At 45.3% G+C, this 19345-nt stretch overlaps 1 protein-coding gene across 1 annotated transcript in view; it reads right to left on the bottom strand.

Annotated features, from left to right (window-relative positions):
- Positions 1–17225, bottom strand: part of LOC120936618 (phospholipid scramblase 2-like) — an 81209-nt gene extending 63984 nt beyond the window's left edge. The window contains exon 1 of the mRNA XM_040349103.1: positions 17128–17225. The gene's annotated coding sequence lies outside the window, so the exon portion shown is untranslated. The remainder of the gene's footprint in view (positions 1–17127) is intronic.
- Between the last annotated feature and the right edge of the window lie 2120 nt (positions 17226–19345).

Below are 19345 nucleotides of genomic sequence, written 5' to 3'. Positions count from 1 at the left end.
CCAGGTAGGCCATAACCCTGGGCGCAGTGATGTGGCCACCCTAAAGGTGGGTGCCACACTGGACGAAGAAGACCCAGAACCAATGGCGTTTGTCTCACAAATACCCTTCCCCAGCATGCACAGGGAGGACAAACCCTCGTGATTGCCCGCCGGGAAGAGCACCCAAACCTCGACTCCACTGCTGCCACCTGCAGTACCGGGGTTGGAAGAACACCCCAGCACAGAACGGGCCCACAGCACAGCCAAGCTGAGACAGAGACGGCAATTTGCTACTAACAATCTGGATCAGAGTTTAACTACACTCTGACCTGTACTTAAATTTGACTAGCACCAGTACTATAAAGTACATGGGCGCTACACTTGGTAAGATGCCAACTGAACTGTCAGTTCTGATAGGGTAATTTACCCGAAGCAGACATTTTAGCAACACGACTACAAGCCCACGTTCACACACTAGTGTAGTGAGTAAACAGAGCAATCCTAATCTTGGGATCCTGTGTATGGTCAGGAAACACATGAAGAATGCATGTCATACTTGCGGTGTTATTCTTCATCAATAGCATCCAAAATGGCCCAAGCAACAAGTGTGCACAAGTATGCTCAAACACCAAGAGCACAGAAGGTGCATGAGCATGTACCAAGTTCTATTCATAAAATGTGAACATTAGGGTTGAGTGAACCCGAACTGTAAAGTTTGGGTTCGGTACGGACTTTGGGTTTTTCCCGAACAATTGAACAAAGTTTGGGTCCGGGAAAAAAAAATGTGCGGAGGTCCCCGCAAATTCAATAACCAGACCCTTTAGGTCTGGTATGGATATTCAGGGGAACCCCGCCGTCAATTTAAAACAAAAATGACGTGCGGTTCCCACTAAATATCCATAACCAGACCTGTTATCCGAGCATGTTGACCTGGCCGGCCGCAGAAAAGAGGGGGGGACAGAGTGCGCCCCCCCTCTTCTGAACCGCACCAGGCCACATGCCCTCAACATGGGGAGGATGTCCCCATGTTGATGGGGGACAAGGGTCTCATCCCCACAACCCTTGCCCAGTGGTTGTGGGGGTATGCGGGCGGGAGGTTTATCAGAATCTGGAAGACCTTTAACAAAGGGGACCCCCAGATCCTGACCCCCCCCCCCTGTGTGAAATGGTAATGGGGTAAAGGAAGTGTAAAGTATTGTAAAAAAAAACACTGACACCATAGAATAAAGTCCTTTATTTAAAAAAAAAAAAAAAAACCTCCAGTGGTGACAAATCCACTCGTTCCCGGCTTCCTGCGTTGTCCTGATCCTGCGACGGCTGCGGGTCTGGGACCTGAAGGGTCTGGTTATGGATATTTAGGGGGAACCTCACGTCATTTTTTTTTTAAATTGACGGCGGGGTTCCCCTTAATATCCATACCAGACCTAAAGGGTCTGGTTATTGAATTTGCGGGGACCTCCGCGCAATTTTTTTTCTAAAAGTCCGTGTCCCATTGACTACAATGGGGTTCGGAGTTTAGGTTCCCGAACCCAAACTTTTTTTTTAAAGTTCGGGTTCGGACCCGAACATCTAGGTGTCCGCTCAACTCTAGTGAACATACCACAATAAAGATGCACATTTTGAACAAAGTGACAATTTCACCCAAGAACAGGCCAATATCCACGCTACTAGATATGAAAGAGTAAACAAAGCAGCCAGCAAACAAAGTATATAGAAGTCCATATGGAGAGCTTATAAAAATAAAATGAGTCCAGGAAAGGGAGAGTTGAATACACCCATCACAAACAAACAGTGTGTAGATGACAGCACTCACCACCACGTGGGAATCCAATCTGCTTACCAGACTGCTTAATGTAGTGTGCACATAATGGGGGAAAAAAAAAAAACAAAAAAAAAAAAAACAAACACACAAGATCACATCTCCAACTGACAGCTTCACATGGAATCCGAAAACGGGTGACGGTTGATCATCAGATAACTTAACATAGCATAACCTTCATTGGGTTCTCATTCGATATACACCATACAGCCAGCGATACCCAGCAAAGAGATAAAGTAGCCAATAGTGAAGCCCGTAATATCTTTTATAAAAATGTATTAGTAATTCACAGTTTCAATACAGGGTAAATTGCACTAAAGGAATTTCAAGTGGCCTGCCTTGAAGCTGTCAGTTAGAGATGTGATCTTGTGGTGCTGGTCAGGACACCAAGGGCCAGTTCTGTGTGCTTTTTCCCTGCACTAAAAATGTCATACCCTTAGGGTCCTTTCACACGTGCGGACCGTTTTTTAGATCAGTTTTTTATTATCAGTTGTCATCCGTTTTTTTTTTTTTTGTTAAAAATAAAGTTCTATTACATATTTTGATGAAAAACAGATGTTAGCGGATCGGATGTTAAACGGATCGTCCGCTAACATCCGTTTTTCGTCCGTTCCGTTTTTTTGATGGAAGAAAAATAGGGTTTTCTTCCGTTCAAAAAAACGGAGCTTAACGGAGACGGATGTTAACGGACGTTAGCGGATGCTCATCTGCTAACGTACGCTATCCCATTGGAAAGCATTGCAGTCCGTAAACAGACGTATGAAAAAACGGACAAACGGTCCGCACGTGTGAAAGGACCCTTACCCTCACACCATGCAGTCAGTCTCCGGTGCAGAAACTGACTGCACTGGTGTGAACTAGAGCCATTGGAATACATGGAAAACACTGCATGCATTTTTAGTGCAGAAAAAAGCACATGGAACTGAATGGAACTGTGTCTGGTGTGAACTAACACTTAGTGTTCTGACCAGGTTAACCAACTTGCATGGAGTGGAGTTTTGTATGACACACTTTAGCACAATCTACAGGCACTCAGACCTGTGTACATTTGTGGAGGGCCCTACCACTGATTGCACTTCCGCAGTACAAAATCTTCCCATTAAATAGCATTTCTTGGAAATTTTGCGATTTTCCTATGCATCGATAAAATTGTTTTGGGTTGCATACAACGAAATTACAATAAAGATTTCTGGTAAAAAAAAAAAAAAAAAAAAAAACCCACACAGACACGTGCTGGTGTTACCCCATTTTGGTCCATTGGTCACATTTCATATACAGTAGTTCTATTCCCAACAGCAGTACTGCAATGTGGGGTAAGGCATCACAAATAAATCTGTTCACAGCACTGCAATGAAAAGGCACCAATTGTCTTGCGACTCTGCAAAGAAAAGCTGCCCAGTGCATTGTAAACAAACATGGCGTTAACAGGCCTTAAAAGGCTGCTGGAATCACAACCCGGCAATCCTTCCCCACCCTAGATGCCAGGCTGATGCTCTTTGACCACTTGCCTCCCAAGCCAATTCTGACACTTCATAATATGGTTGGCCTTCCTAGTACTTACTTGACCATTTAGATCAGTGGTGGGCAAACTACGGCCCGCGGGCCGTATACGGCCCGGCGGACCTTTTAATCCGGCCCACGGACAGTTTGTTAAAACAAGGCACTTTTCCCCCTGTACGTAAATGTAAGGGAAAGGTGCCAGTAAAAATGGCGGCGATCGGCTCAGGGTCAGAACTGCGCATGTGCAATTCCCGGAAATACCCGAGAAGATCCGATGCTGAGCCGCCGAGTCTACCTCCTGCACAGCCCACCTGCCCGTGCAGCCAATGCAGTGAGCGCATTTTCCCGCCAGCCTATGAACAGGCAGACAGGACGGAGGAGCCAGAGAGATCTGAGAGTCACGGTCTGTGACCTGAGCGGCTGCGGAGGGAGCCTGACCAGTCGGGACTGGTGGACTGGATAACAGAGCCCCACCGGAGCAACGGACGGACCCCTGCCAGTGCCTGCCCGACTGAGTGAGTAAAGTTTGTGGAGCCTGCTGCCCGCCGTTGACTGTGTGTGAGGGAGACAGCCAGGCTGGAATGATTAATTGATGGTGGAGGGAGGAGGGGGCTCAGGTGGACCTACCACAGGTCCACCTGAGCCCCCTCCACCATCAATAAATCTTTCCAGCCTGGCTGCCTCCCTGCTTACCCTCACATGGACAGGATACAGGAGATATCAGAGACAACAGAGAGATTGCATACAATGATTTTTTACAATCTCACCACTGCCATTTTTGTCTGTTAACTGCTGTCTGTGCCTGTCTGACAGCACTCTGCATGGTTGCTATTAAAAATGCTCTATTTTAGCAAATTTAACAACATGCATGATGTTTTCAGTTACCTGAACTTGATGTGCTAATTAAAAAGAAAACCCCTTATTCTGATGAGCAATTAGCTTGTGGATTATCAGTGATTTTAGGTATAATGGTGCTGTTAACCATTACAGGGTTTCTGCTGTCAGACAGGCACAGGCAGCAGTTTCCAGACAAAAATGGCAGTGGTGAGATTGTTCAAAATCATTGTATGCAATCTCTGTCTGCTGTCTCTGATATCTCCTGTATCCTGTCCGTGTGAGGGTTTTGTAAAATAACTATTTTTATGCTTTTCTACCTTAAAGCGGTAGTTCACCCAAAAATCACCTTAGTTAGATCCAGCATACTGCTGACATCTGCAGTATGCTGGTATTTTTTATTTTATTTTGGTACTTATCGTTATAGCCGTATCTCTTCTATGCCTCCGAGCGGGGATTACTTACTGGTATAGGCGTTCCCTTCAAGACAAGCAAGTTGAGTTTAGCCTTTTGGCCCGGCCCTCCAAAATATTTTTAGTTTCTCATGTGGCCCCATCGAAAAAATAATTGCCCACCCCTGATTTAGATATACATTGAGGGAAAAAAAAAAAAAAAAAAAAAAAATCAAAAACAAATGTACTCTGGCTCCCATGCCATGCTTGCCCACCATTGGTCCCCTGGGGAGACAGACACCTTGCTGCCACCTGTGGGTCAATTGGCCTTTGAAACGTTGGCTTAGTCCAGCCCTCAAATTCCTCTCACCTGCTCACATTTTGCAGGCTGGCAAGTGTGGACTGCCTGGGGCAAGCACCGCCAGTAGGTGGGTTGCATAGGAGCTGTTCGGGAGAGGGAGAAGCTGCCACCTGGTTAATTAGAGCACTGAGGAATATCTCAGCTTTCATTTCAATAGCTATATGTTCCCCGTCGCACACACTGTCATATACAGCCCCTCTTTGATAGACAGATCACCTTCCAATCCTGGACCAGTGATTGGTCTATCAAAGTTCCACAGACAAAGAGGAGGGGCTGTATATGACAGTGTGCGTGGCAGAGAACACACACCTATTGAAATGAAAGCTGTTATGTTCCCTGCACTCTAATCAACCAGGTGTCTGCTCTCCTCTCCCCCTGCACAGGTAGGCTGCATTGGGGACACGGGCCACACACAGGCCGGCTGCATTGGGGGACACGGGCCACACACAGGCCGGCTGCATTGGGGGACACGGGCCACACACAGGCCGGCTGCATTGGGGGACACGGGCCACACACAGGCCGGCTGCATTGTTGAGCATGGATAAAGAAGTTGTTAATATTTATGTTTATAACTTAATTCTGCATAGAACATTTAAGTGCAATTTCAACAGATCATTTATGAGGGTGTGTTTAGAGGACGGAATTAGGGGTGGGGCAACTGATGGCGAATAACCCTTGAGGCCTGGCTAGTAGTTCGGAACTTGAAATTTTGAGCCCTGGCTTAGTCCATATGAGAGCATGGAATCTTTGTGTAAGGTCCCCCATATTTGGTTTATGAAATGTATCTTTGAAATACATTTCTCATTGATATGTTTTCAGTAGATAAACTGAATTTTTCATCTAGTGAAATGAGCAGTGACTCGTGAAATTAATCACATTTTATAATGCCTGTGTATATCCCCCCCCCCCCCCCCATTTACGATGAATGTTATACATGTTTAATAAAATGTATAAACTATATATACCATCATTGACCTTTTTGTGCCCACCTCATTTAAAGTCCCAGGGGCACCATTCTATATATATATATATATATATATATACACATACATACATACATACATACATACATACATACATACATACATACACACACACACACACACACACACACACACACACATTATTTTTAATTCCCACCCCAACGCCTTTTCTAAAGTCATGTGGTTACTTTTCTGGATGTTAGTGATCGTAGCAGAATTTAGTGTAAGGAATACACAGGAGAAAATGCATGTTGACAAGGGGAGTGTAGAGGTGGCGGGGAGTCTATCAACATCACAACTCCACCCACCCACAGAATCTGCATTTTTTTTAGTTCTTATAATAGACAGAGGGGGCAACATTTGACAGGTAAGGATTAGAGGTTGACCGATATATCGGCCTATTTTTGGCACTTTTAATTAATCGGCATCGGCCAATTGTTAAAAAAAAAAAAAAAAAGCCAATCTACTTCAGCGGGACTTGCAAATAACTTCTGCATCATAGAAGTCAATGCAAGTTGCCTGAAGTTTCCATTGGAGAGACTTGTCTCTGGGCAGCCTGCCAAGTGTGAGAAAAGAGATACAAGGTTTCTACTTATCAATGAACGGAACTTGTGTAGAAGTTCTCAGTTTAACCATTTAAAGACTAAATCTTTTCTAACCTCAGTTACAGGTAAGTGTCCCAATATTAAATCTCAGCAGCTGCAGTATTTGTAGCTGCTGACTTTTAATATTTTTTTTGGCGGAACTCAGCTGCTTTCACACTGGAGCGGACAGGCGTGATGGTAAAACGCTGCTAGTTTTAGCGGCGCTTTTATCATTATTTTAGTGGCGCTATTCAGCTGCTAGCGAGGCACTTATAACCCAGCTAGCGGCCAATGAAGAGGTTAAATGCGCCGTGTAGCACCCATGCAGAAGCACTTTGCAGGTGCTTCGGCAGCAAAAAAATAAATAAAAAATTAATCCAAAAAGAAACCTGAGCCATTAATAAAAGGTCAAACTAAAATGCCATCTGCAACTCTCTGCAGAGTGCCCTTTAAACTAGGGGAACCACCTTATGTCAGTGTTCCCATACAGTTTTTCATCAAGAGCCCTCATGTCAGAGGCCACATCACATGGGGTCCCCAAAAAAGCAGAGATAAGAGGGCCATATAAAGGCTTGTAGCAGGCCACGTCGCCCGCGGGCCAGAGTTTGGAGACCTTTGCACTATCCAAAAGCAAATGTAACCTAAGGCCCCATGCACACGAGATGCTGCAAAACTCGAGTTCAGAGGCATTTGGGCATTTTTTTTCAACTGCCCCTGAACACATTTAATGTTATCCTATGTGTCCATGCACACGATCACGTTTTTTGGCGTTTCAAAGCAGTTGGGTTTAGGGCCGTTTTTCCAAACCCCAAATTTTGGGTTCAGAAGCTTTCAGATTTTGCGTTTTAGACGCAAATCGCGGCACAAATAGTTTGATTCTGAGCTTGGGGAGGGTCTACAGTGTTTTGGGGATAAACGCTGACAGCCGCAAATCACGGTAAAACGCTGCAAATCGCGGCAAAACGCATCGCAATTCACGGCAAAAACAGGCGTTTTAAATGACGGTTTTTGCCTTTGAAAAGCTGAGATTAGAGGCGTTTGTAATAGCGTCTCGTGTGCATGGGGCCTAAAACAGGACAGTAGTGTGTGCTAGAGATTATCAAAAAGAGTGAACAAAGATTAGAACATCCCTTGGCTCTAATGATGGGGTGGAGCACATGCAGGGTAGTTTTAGAAAGGAATAATCTGAGGAAGGAAAAAAGGATGGAGAGATAGGAGCAAGTAAGATTATACAAAGACATGCTGCCTAATTAGGAGAGAGATGAAGGGAAGGGCAAAGTGGTAGTCCCATCATAAGAAATTGCTCCACAAACATTTTTTTACACTGCTGCTTCAACTTCATCACTGCATGCAGTTGCAAACAGACTTAACCAATGATGTCCCATCCAGGCCAGGGGAGCGCACGCCGCAGCGCCATTTCCAGGTTTTGCAATACTCAGCTTTCTTGTACACACCCACAAAGTGAGTGTTATTTTATATATGCGATTGTAAAATAAAGTGGAGTTACTCTATGGAGGGTCTCAAGTTTTATCCTTTCTGCATAGAGAGAGGCGCACTTTGTGAACAACAGAGCAGGGTGGGGGTTGCCAAACTTTATAAACAAAGGGCCAGTTTACTGTCCATCAGACACGGGGGGGGGGGGGGGGGGAGGGGAGAAGGAAATGCCCCATTGTTAGTATCAGTCGAAGAGTAGTGCGAAGTGAGAAGAAGCAAACACATAGCAGCAAATATGTAAAAATTGTAGGTGGTAGAGGACTGTAGGCATTGTAAAAAAAAAAAAAAAAAACTTTGTACAGTGCTCAGGGTGTTGCAATGTAAATTGGCAAATAGTATAGAAAAGATCAGCTGCACGTCAGCAGAGAGGAAGGTGGAGGGAAAAAAAGGGGGGGGGGGGGGGGAAGTAGGAAGCATTGATAAAGTATTAGGTAAGTTCACACTTGTGTGGGTGTGACTCACACCTGTTCCTACACATGCAACCAGTGATAGGCAAAAATGTGCTGCTCTTTCGCAGAGGAAGATGGGGCTACCATTCATCTGAATACAGAGTGCATTCTCGGGTGGGGTAAACTGCATGCTGCAATTTCCCTGCACCTATGTTGCATTACCATTCATTCTGCTGAACTGACAGCAGTACATGTATTGAAAGCTGGCCAGTTCCTGACAAACTGGCTGACGTTCTGTACATGTACAACCAGCTTAAAGAGTTTAAACGTAACACCCAAACACCCCAGCAGGAGTCCCTGTTCACCATTACAAGTCTAATTTCAGGACACTTTTTTTTGCCAGAATTTTGACCTGAAACGGTCCAGAAGACGCACATGACCTCTGCAATTTGCACTGGAGTAGCTCCGGAGATGTGTGAATCGGCTCCATAGAGAGCCGGTCACAATCTCTTGACATGCAAATTGGATGTGGGGAAATCTGCATCCAATGTGCAATAGTGCGAACCCAGCCCAATACTTACCTGAGCCTGATCTTCCTCCAGCAGTGTGCATGAAAGCTGAGGCTCTCAGGGACTCTCTCCTCATTGGCTCCTGTCAGTAACAGCTATTGAGCCAATGAGAGAAAGGGGCATGTCTACTGCTCTGTATGAATGGATACACAGAGCCGTGGCTCGCTCCCGAGCCACGGCTCTGTGTATCCATTCATACAGAGCATTGGACTTGGGTGCCCCCATTACAAGCAGCTTGCTCTGAGGGTACTAGGCAGGATCGAGGGGCCAGGAGCACCAGTGCGGTACCTGAGAAGAGGATCAGGGTTGCTCTGCAAAACCACTGCACAAAGCAGGCAACTTTTTATTTGACTTTAAATATCACTTAAAGACAGTCCCATATCCAATGGCCCCAGATTTTAAAGCTCTATAAAACTATGGAAGCGATTGCTGGAAATACCCCCCTGGGAGTGTAGCTATGTAATCTTTTAAAAAATGTACAAAATTGTTATATGGAAAAGAAATGTGAACAATAGGAGTCTTGCGTAACACCAAGTACTGCTCCGTTACATCACTGAGTGAAATTTCCCAGCATGATTGGTCAAAGGCTCCTTTACCAATGAAATGGCATAGAACCAATTTATTGGGGAAAAAAAAAAGAAAACGTGGTATAAAAATAAAACAGTTCAGTCTCTGTAGTATTAAAATACACAAAACAATGTAAAACAAAAAAAAAAAACAAAAAAAAGATATACTCGTGGCAAAAACCACGGAATAAAGTCTTATGCCGTGTACACGGTCGTTTTTTGTCTTGTAAAAAAACTTCATTTTAAAAAACGCTTGTGTCATAACTTGCTTCTGAGCATGCGCAGGTTTAAAAACGTTGTTTTAAATGTCGTTTTAGCCCACACACAGCCATTTTTTGAGACACAAAAAACGACGTTTTGAAAAAAAAATACATAAAAGAATTTAAGCATTTGATTTTTTTTTTTCGTTTTTCAGAAGACCTAAAACAATGTTTTCCCCACACACGGTCATTTTAACGTTTTTAAAAATTTTGGTTTTTTTCCCATCACAAAAAACGACCGTGTGTACGCGGCATTAGATGTAGTCAAGGTGATGTAAACAATCCAAAGTGCTGAATGGTGTCTCAGTAGTGGTAATCCCAGCGTGCACCTTCCACCAGGGAAAACAATGATCTCAATCCACCACGTGATGCACTCTCCCCAAGGTAGGGTGACCACATTTCCAAACTACCATTCAGGGACACCCCCCTTTCCAAAAATCAGCTTCTGCTGTAACGAATCACAGCACAGTGATTGGACACAAGAGGCGGGATTTATGATTTCTCCAATCACAAGCAGGCGGTGGGAACTTTGCTCCTCCAGGAATTCCCGGCCAGGACAAGTACTGTCAGTGTGTAAAGCGGTGATGTGGCGGGCTTTTTTGGGGGCATTAGTTTGGCTTGGGGGGTGGCTGTGTCAATTTCATTCCGGGACACTGTATTGTCCTGGAATGAAGGTGCCAGGGACAAACCTGCAAAATGCGGGACTGTCCCGGGCAATCCGGGACACGTGGTCACCCTACCCCAAGGGGGTTAAACTCACCAGAAGACTGAAAAATCAGAGCCTTAAGTAAGCAAATACATCAGCCACTTTTTCAGGGACCATCACCAGCAGGCACAGGAGCTCCACACAAGGAACAGCAAAATACTGTAATCCTGTTTATTAATCCAAAGTAGCCCATACACTGAAAGCCCCCTTAAACCCATCTACTTACATCAAATCACAATAAAATTAGTATAAAAGTGACCCCAGAGGGCGCTATCACCAGATCCAGACATCCATGGAGAGCAGGGGAATCCTTGCAGACACCGTAGCAGCTTCCTAGGTTGGAGAGCAGGTGAAGCGCACACATTACTTCCGGGTTTCTATTCTAGTCTTTCCAGGCTTTAAATGGTCTCTGACCATACTATACTGGGAGAGGAATCCTGCGCAGATGGGAGTTTTTTTATGAAGACACTTCACAAGTTTCTGGGTTGCTGCCAGATGTCAAAAAACATGCCATCACATACACAAGGGTTCGTAGATCACACGATAGGTCTCCACATTGTTTTGTTTAAACAGCACAGATTTACTTTTAACGCTTAGACAAAAAAAAAAAAAAAAAAAACACTTTAGTTTTGGATAGTGGAGAGGAATTAGGATGCCAATTAGTGTTTATTGTGTCCCTATTAAAGGGGAGGTTCACCCTAAAAACTACTTTCTAGTATTACAATGGCCCGCCACATTACAATACATACAATTATGCCCATTATGTTTTTTTTTTTATGCTGTGCATACCTCGGTACAGCTAATTCACCTAATTCACCGGGGGGGGGGGAGCTCGTTTTTGGTCATCACGTCAATCACCAGCAAGTTAGGAACGCCCACTCCCGCAGGATTCGCAACCCGGAAGCCACAGGTGAATTAGCTGTACCGAGGTATGTACAGCATAAAAAAAAACATAATAGGCATAATTGTATTGTAATGTGGCGGCCCATTGTAATACTAGAAAGTCGGAGTAGTCTATCAAGTCTGCCCATTTTTGGGGGTTTTGCCCCCACCCCTTATTAACCTGGTTGTCCGACTATAGATCCAAGTTTATCCAAAAGCATGTTTGAAGCCATTGACAATGGTGTGGGGGTAGTGGCGCTGTCTATGTGGAGGCTGATAATACCCAGAGGTGGTAGAAACAGACTAGATTGACCTCAAAAACATAAAAGATTATTGTGTCTAAGATATAGTGCCTCCTAAAGTTAATAATGTGCCAGTGGTATAATAAATGGCATGAGTGTTGCTAGAACCACATGCAACACATAACATCAATTAGTGCAAAATTGCAAATGAATATGTTCAAACGTTGCATAAAAGTAATAAGAGGTGGTAACAGACAGCACGAATGCTGAGAAAGTGTCCAAAAAGTGTCCAAAAATAAAAAATCCAAAAAATGTATTCAAAAAATAACGGTATTGCAAAACAACAGTCCGTATATATAAACCAATATTTAAATAAAGTGACAGCAGTCCAAATGGTGTATCAAAGGTGATAATTGGTGACCATGTGACTTTCCAAGCAGATAGGTGATCACAGTATGCAGTGGTACAGTGATGCGAAGTGGATCCGGTGCTCCCCCTCCTGGGTCCCTACTCACCAGAGGCACTCACCCCTGCAGGGGTAAAGTGCATGAACGTAGAAGATATCCAACCAACTCGGGTCCTCGCTCTCCTAATAGGTCCTATAGTCCAGCTGGTGCCAAAAGGTCCTAGGTGGCCAAGTTCCTCCAAAGGGAAAAAAAGGGTCTCATAGGGTAGTAGGTTCAAGTTTCAGGGGATAAGTTTATTAGTACAGCCAATGGCTTGTACTGAAACAATATATACAAAAGTATATAAGCAAAAATAAAAATAAAATAACGTAAAAATACAAATAAAACAGGGGCCAGATAAAATGCTCGAAAAAGCAAGCAGACAGTTATCTGTATAAAAGCAAGCTTCCCTGCACAGCACAAACTCCACAGATAAGGATCAGAGCCAGCATGGGAACGGCGTGCGTTCCACCAGATGATCAGCTGGTTAGTCCAGGAAGTGCGTGCGGGCGTGCTTGTATCCGCTTTACGCACGTTTCGTTCTCTTACGTCTTCTGAAGCGGGTCATGTTTATGTTTGAAGCCATTGACTGTCTCACTACCTCTATTATTTTATTCCAATCTTTAACTACCCTTTAAGTAAAATACGTTTTGAACTTTCCTCCAGTTTGAGGTCATGTCCGCATTCTTGATTTCATATTGAAAAAGACTGCCTTCCTGAACCCCATTCATCTCCTTGATGTATTTAAGGCCCCTTTAACACAGGGTGGATCCGCTCCGTGGGAGATCGCTCTGTTCATCTCCACTGAGCCGGTGTCCGATCACCGACGCCACTGCCAACTAGTGATTTAAATGTCATTAGTTTTCTTGCAAAATGGCTTTAAAAAAAAAAAAAAAAAAGCCCTTCACACCCCAGTGACCAATGCCATCCATATTAAGGTTATTCCTGGAATCCTGAATTTCTTAAAGTCCAATATAGGCCAAGTACATCAACAATGTCCTCCCTGGTTTTGGATCTTTAGTAGCGCTCCACTTGATAAGAGGACTAATCGCCAAAAAAGAAAAATGCCATATAGTGTAGTATGCCCAACTCCACATGTGGACTCCATTATGATTAATATTATAAAGACTATATTCTTATAATGTGCTTACATTAATTTTTTTATATAAAATTCATCCCCAATAAACCACACTCTTGGGCCTCATGAACATGTGATGTTTTTATAGCCTTTTTTTGGCTTCAGACTTTCTGCCAATAAACTGCAATTAAAGCGAATCACACATTATAATATATATTTTATATATAATAAAAAAATAAATAAAAAAAATAAAAACTCCAACGACCAATTCTCCCCGTTCTCTTGATTTGCTCTGGCAACATACGAGATACCTCCAAGCAAGCCAACATTAGCGACATTGTCTCTCTGCACTACCACAGGTCACAGACAAATGTGTTGCCGTCCTCTAGCAAGTGGTGAATTTATCCATCCACCTCGTTTTTAAAATATGGCTGCCTTTACCCCTTGCCTTCTACCAAAACAGGAAGCAAGAGGAAATCTGCAGTGACACTTGCAACACAAAGCAGGCAAAGGTTCTAGCCTTGCCAAAGTCCATGTCACTGTTGGCGACATACGTTCACTTCCTGTCTGAGGAAATCATTGTCAGACCAGCAATTAAAGTGAATCACTATCAAAAAAAAGTTGTCGTCAGGACATTTCAATTCAAGAAGTTATTGTATAATAAATGATTACGCAACCCCAAAAACGTAGAAGTGCGGCATTAAACTAAATGTTGTGGGTACAGAAATCTGGCAACACACATGTTGTATGTTGCAAAGAAATCCCTATCAGACCATAAACGGGAAGGAATTTTGCAAGGTATAGAAACACTGCCAAAATACATACAATGGTAATCTCTTCTCCGAAGCCAGGAAACAAAGCTCCACATGTCATAGTTTGCACACTTCAGCCAAACTACACAGTAAAGTACACTGGGTTTCCAAAGAGGCAACCCCCCAGTTCACACGGGTGCCATGCGAGAACCCTGCTAATCCAGTGCAGGCTCCTGCATCGCACACTGAGATCTGCAAACCGCTTTGGGTGTCAACGTAAAGTTAAGGACACCCTCGGTTTGCAGTGCGAACTGTAAAATAGTGCAGGAATCGGATCACATTAGGTGTGAACACACATGCGATTAAAAAAGTCCTGCACCATTTTAGCACAAATGTATAGCACAGGCAATTTGCTATGTGCACCGCAATGCGGTGCAAGTTAAACGCAATGTCTGGTATCACACTCGTGTGAACCAGGCCTTAAAGCGTGTTCCCCCCCTTCACATGAGTGCTCAGGTGCCTGCAACTTAATGGCCGAGACTCCAGAAGCTAAATGAGCTCCTTTTTGTCAGAATGGGCCACTTTTGGCCCCTGTATTCAATGGAAATGCAAATCAAGCAGGGGTATATTTTTTGCGGTATGAACTGGCCTCCTCCCCCTAGTGCATTGGTTGCTTTCACCTGGCCCTGGAGGCACTATTCCTTCCACCAACATGTTGATAAGATGCTTGATAAAGGGGCACAGCTACCATACCACTCAAAGTGCACATGCTCAGAAACACATGGCATTCTTGTGATGTCACCATCCTGTGCCATGCCGTTTAAGCCTCGCTTTGGGATCCACACCGCGCATCATCGCTAGGATCTTTGTAGCTGCAGTGCTCCGACTGTAGACCACCCTAATCCTCCCTGGGATCTAATATGCTACACCTGACTTGTGCCACCTGCTGAGCCCAGGTATGTACTCCACTATACCTTCTTCCATGTGAGTGGATATTGTTTTACCATAAACTCAGAGGCGCCGCTCTCCTTGGTTTTTCTTCCACCAACATGAACGATGAAACAGAATTCCTCCCACTGACACCAACGATGAGGCACAATTTCTCTCACCGACACCAACATTAAGAGTAGACACTAGCCAATACCAAAAATAGGTTTTTGTTCGCTCCCACCGACATCAAAGCTGCACGATTAATCGTTAAACATTCAATATCATGTTTCTTCCCGAACTTAACAGCACGAAAAGCGGAGGTTCACTTTTGGGCTTTACTTCCCGATTCCCTCACCGAGGATAGCGGCAGAGGCAGTCGAGAGCTGAGCGAGTGATCGGCTTGTGCTGTCGACATTACAGGCGCCCTGGACAGGCAGGTGTCCATGTATTAATAGTCAGCAGCTGCAGTATTTGTAGCTGCTGGCTTTTAATATTTTTTAGGTGGACCTCCGCTTTGAGGCCGGGTTCACACTAGTCCGACAAACGCTCCGACATTGAGAGCTCATGTCGCATGACGTGTGAAAATGAATGATTCCCTATGGGAGCTGTCTTAACTGGTCCAACACATGTCGGAGCGACTTTGAAAATGCTCCCTGTACTACTTTGGTCCGACTTTGATCCTACTTCACTCCATTGAATATCATTGAAGTAGGCTCAAAGTCAGAACGCTGTCTTGCATGCTCCGACTTGGGCATGCGACTTGTACTCCACACCAAATTTTAACTAAAAAAACTGGCATGGGTTCCCCCTCCAGGAGCATACCAGGCCCATGGGTCTGGTGTGGATTCAAAGAGGAACCCCTACGCTGAAAAATCGGCGTGGGGGTCCCCCCAAAATCCATACCAGACCCGTATCCGTGCAGCAGCCCGGCGGGTCAGGAAAGGGGGTGGGGACAAAAAAAGCGCCCCCCCCCCCCACCCCTTAACCGTGCCAGGCCGAATGCCCTCAACATGGGGAGGTAGGTGCTCTGGGGCAAGGGGGGCACCCTGCGGCCCCCCAACCCCAAAGCACCCTGTCCCAATGCTGATGAGGACAGGGCCTCTTCCCAACAACCCTGGCCGTTGGTTGTCGGGGTCTGCGGGGGGGGGGGGGGATTTATCGGAATCTGGGAGCCCCCTTTGGCATGCGGCCAAATTCAGACAGGAAGGGGGAGGGGGCTCCTGCAACATCTTAGGCCCCTTTCACATGTGCGGACCGTATGTCCGCTTTTTTATCCATCCATTTGCGGATGAAAAAGGGACATACATTGGTCCCTACGTGATTGCGGGTGTCAGCGGATGAACATCCGCTGACACCCGTAATCACCCGCCTCCGCAAAGAGCCGGACAGAAGAAAATCCAATTTTTTCTTCTGTCTGCGGTTCGGATGAACACCGATCCCCCCGAGGGGAGAGCGAAGAAAAGACAGGGCGGTCGCACAGTGTGTGGGGACCGCCCTGTCAGCCGCCGGCTCAGCGGGGATATACGGAGCGATCCCCGCTGAACTTACAGACACACAGAGATGGATCATTACTGATCCACCCCGTGTGAAAGGGTCCCAAGTGTGAATGCAATGCAAGTTAATTTGCATGACAAATCAAATGCAACATCTGTGTTCGCAATAGCGTGAACTTAGGCTCAACATAAGAACCAGTTGATTGGCACAAAAATAAAGTAAAACCTTGGTTTGAGAGCGTTTTACAAGACAAGCAAAATGTTTTAATAAATTGTTGCCTTGATATACAAGCGATGTCTTGATATAAGAGTAGCGGAGCACACAGAATCCCTTCTGTATTGTACGGTTTGCCCCCATATTGTAAAGCACTATGCAAACTGTTGGCTCTATATAATATTATTATTATTATTCTAGAGCCACTGTGCATATTAACCAACCAGCTTTCAGGTTTTATTGCCAAAGCTTAACCGAACAAGTTGAAGTTAGAAGCAGATTGCTTACTAAGGAGTTACACCAGATTGTAACTTCTCCAGTTTTTAGAAGTCTCCCCGACAGGCACACATTTCCTTTATTTTTGAATACCAATAATATTTGTCTGCCTAATTCTTGTATAAAACAACAAACAACAACAGCTTTCCGCAAAATATTTGTTCTGCAGAGTAACAACAAACAATAATAAAGCCGCCTTGTACCAGTACAAACTCTCCGAAGGTCTTTGCCAAGCCATCGACAGATAACATAAGGTGAGCTCATTGGAGGAGCTGTACCTCCCATGCCATGCCAATGTACCCACAATAGATGGCTCCTCTCACACTCCAGCACATGCATACATAATGGGCATCCTATAGTCTTGGCAGCACCACTCACCTTCTCTCACAGCTCAGAATCCTCCCAGCTCTCCTCTCCTCCTTGTAGTAATATGCTCTACTAATACACAGATATAAGAGACTAGGAGGGGATTGACGTCACGAGGAGGAGGCGGGGTGTGTGGCCAGGGAACGATAACAAACATGCTCTATAGAGGAAGGAGGGAGGAAGGAGGGAGGAGGGGGGATAAGCAATGGCAGGCCGAGTTCTGGGAAGAAGGATATTGAGGAATTTGATCCAGCAGATGAAAGGAGTGTCAGAGGGGGAGGGGGCTGTCTATGGGCATGGTCCTGTATCTCTGTTTTATCACTGAGAGATGGAACAGGTGCCTCTGGGACTGATTACAGTGTGCTCATAGCATGGAGTAATGTTTACTTATACTCATATCCATAAGGGTGTGTAGTGACTAGTGTGTTGTATACAGATACTGTATGAGTATATCATTAATGCTTGTAAATGAGCCCCTAGTTTCCTAACGCCTGACTACACACATTTCCATAGCATTGTACACCCCCTTTTTGAAAAGCCTATGGCGTGTGAACACACCCAAAAACTCCACCCGGTGCAGAAAAAATGTGCACACACATAAAGAGTGTTCACAAAAACGTGCAGACGGGTGCAACGCTTCAGGATCATAACCATAATGTCAGGATCCACCCCACTGCCTGATTGACAGCTGCTTGTGTCTCTCACCCACCCACTCCCCAACCACTGTAGGCAATCAGAGAAGACCAAGAACTGAGCGATCAGTGAGAAGCCATGTGGTCACCCCGGTCAGTCTAAAACCTCATACACACCATCGGATTTTCAAAGCATAGGACTTTTGTCTGAAGGGAGTTGGCTGTGAACTTGTCTTGCATACAAACGACAAAGAATTGTCGGCCAACAAACACAAAACGATGTGATTTTTTTAGCTCTTTAGCGACACCCTTTGGGCAACTTGTGTTTTGGTAAGCATTGCTTCTAAGCATGCGTGTTTGACTTTGGAGTTTTGTCCGATGGACACAATCAGATAATCCATCAACACACATTTGTTGGCAGACAGTTTTAAAACATGCTATCCCACATTTGTTGATGGAAAATCCGACAACAGTTGTCCGATTGAGCATACAAACGGTCGGATTTTCTGACAACAGCCTGTCATCACACAAGTCCCGTCGGATAATCCGATCGTGTGTATGAGGCTCGGTTCACGCTGGGGCTCCATTTATTGCAGTGGAACCTTAAAGCGGGAGTTCACCCATTTGTAAAAAAAAAAAAATTCTCCCCTTAGCTTCCTGCTCGTTCGGTCTAGGGGAATCGGCTATTTGTATTAAAATATGAGCAGTACTTACCCGTTTTCGAGCTGCATCTTCTTCCGTCGCTTCCGGGTATGGGTCTTCGGGAGCGGGCGTACCTTCTTGATTGACAGCCTTCCGAGAGGCTTCCGACGGTCGTATCCATCGCGTCACTCGTAGCCGAAAGAAGCCGAACGTCGGTGCGGCTCTATACTGCGCCTGCGCACCGACGCTCGGCTTCTTTCGGAAAATCGTGACGCGATGGATGCGACCGTCGGAAGCCTGTCAATCAAGAAGGAACGCCCATTCCCGAAGCCCATACCCGGAAGCGACGGAGAGGATGCATCTCGTAAACGGGTAAGTACTGCACATATTTTAAAATAAATAGCCGATTCCCCTAGTAAAAACGAGCAGGAATCTAAGGGGGAAAAGTGCCCTCTAAGGGTGAACCCCCGCTTTAAGGCACTGGAGAACGCAGCGGCTCATAACAGGAGTCTGGTGTGTCTCCATTCGCTGATTCAGCTCCGATTTCTGCCTAAATTTTGGGTTGAATTCGGACCTGAAACGGACCAAAAGACGCACAGGACTCCAGTGCAATTCGCTCCAGAGCAGTAGATGAGATATGTGATCCGGGTCCATAGAGAGAGCCAGTCACAATCTCTTGCTATTCAAATTGGAGGTGGGGAAACCTCATTGAATTCGCAGCCTAAAGCTTTATTTTTGTTTTTTAACCACTTCCCGACGGCCGTACGACTATATACGGCCGCAGGGTGGTTCTACTTCTCTGGGGCTCCGTGTTTTTACGGCCGCCCCTTTCCGCGTTCCCCGCGCGCGCTCCCGAGCACGCAGCGGGGAACTTCTGTGCTGGCTGTGTCCCTTGGACACAGCCAATCACAGATCGCCATGAACGGCCAATCGGAGTGGCCGTTTGCTAGGAGATC

This window comes from Rana temporaria, chromosome 4 (genome assembly GCF_905171775.1).
Source record: "Rana temporaria chromosome 4, aRanTem1.1, whole genome shotgun sequence".
Lineage (NCBI taxonomy): Eukaryota > Metazoa > Chordata > Amphibia > Anura > Ranidae > Rana > Rana temporaria.
This window is presented reverse-complemented; position numbering and strand designations above follow the sequence as displayed.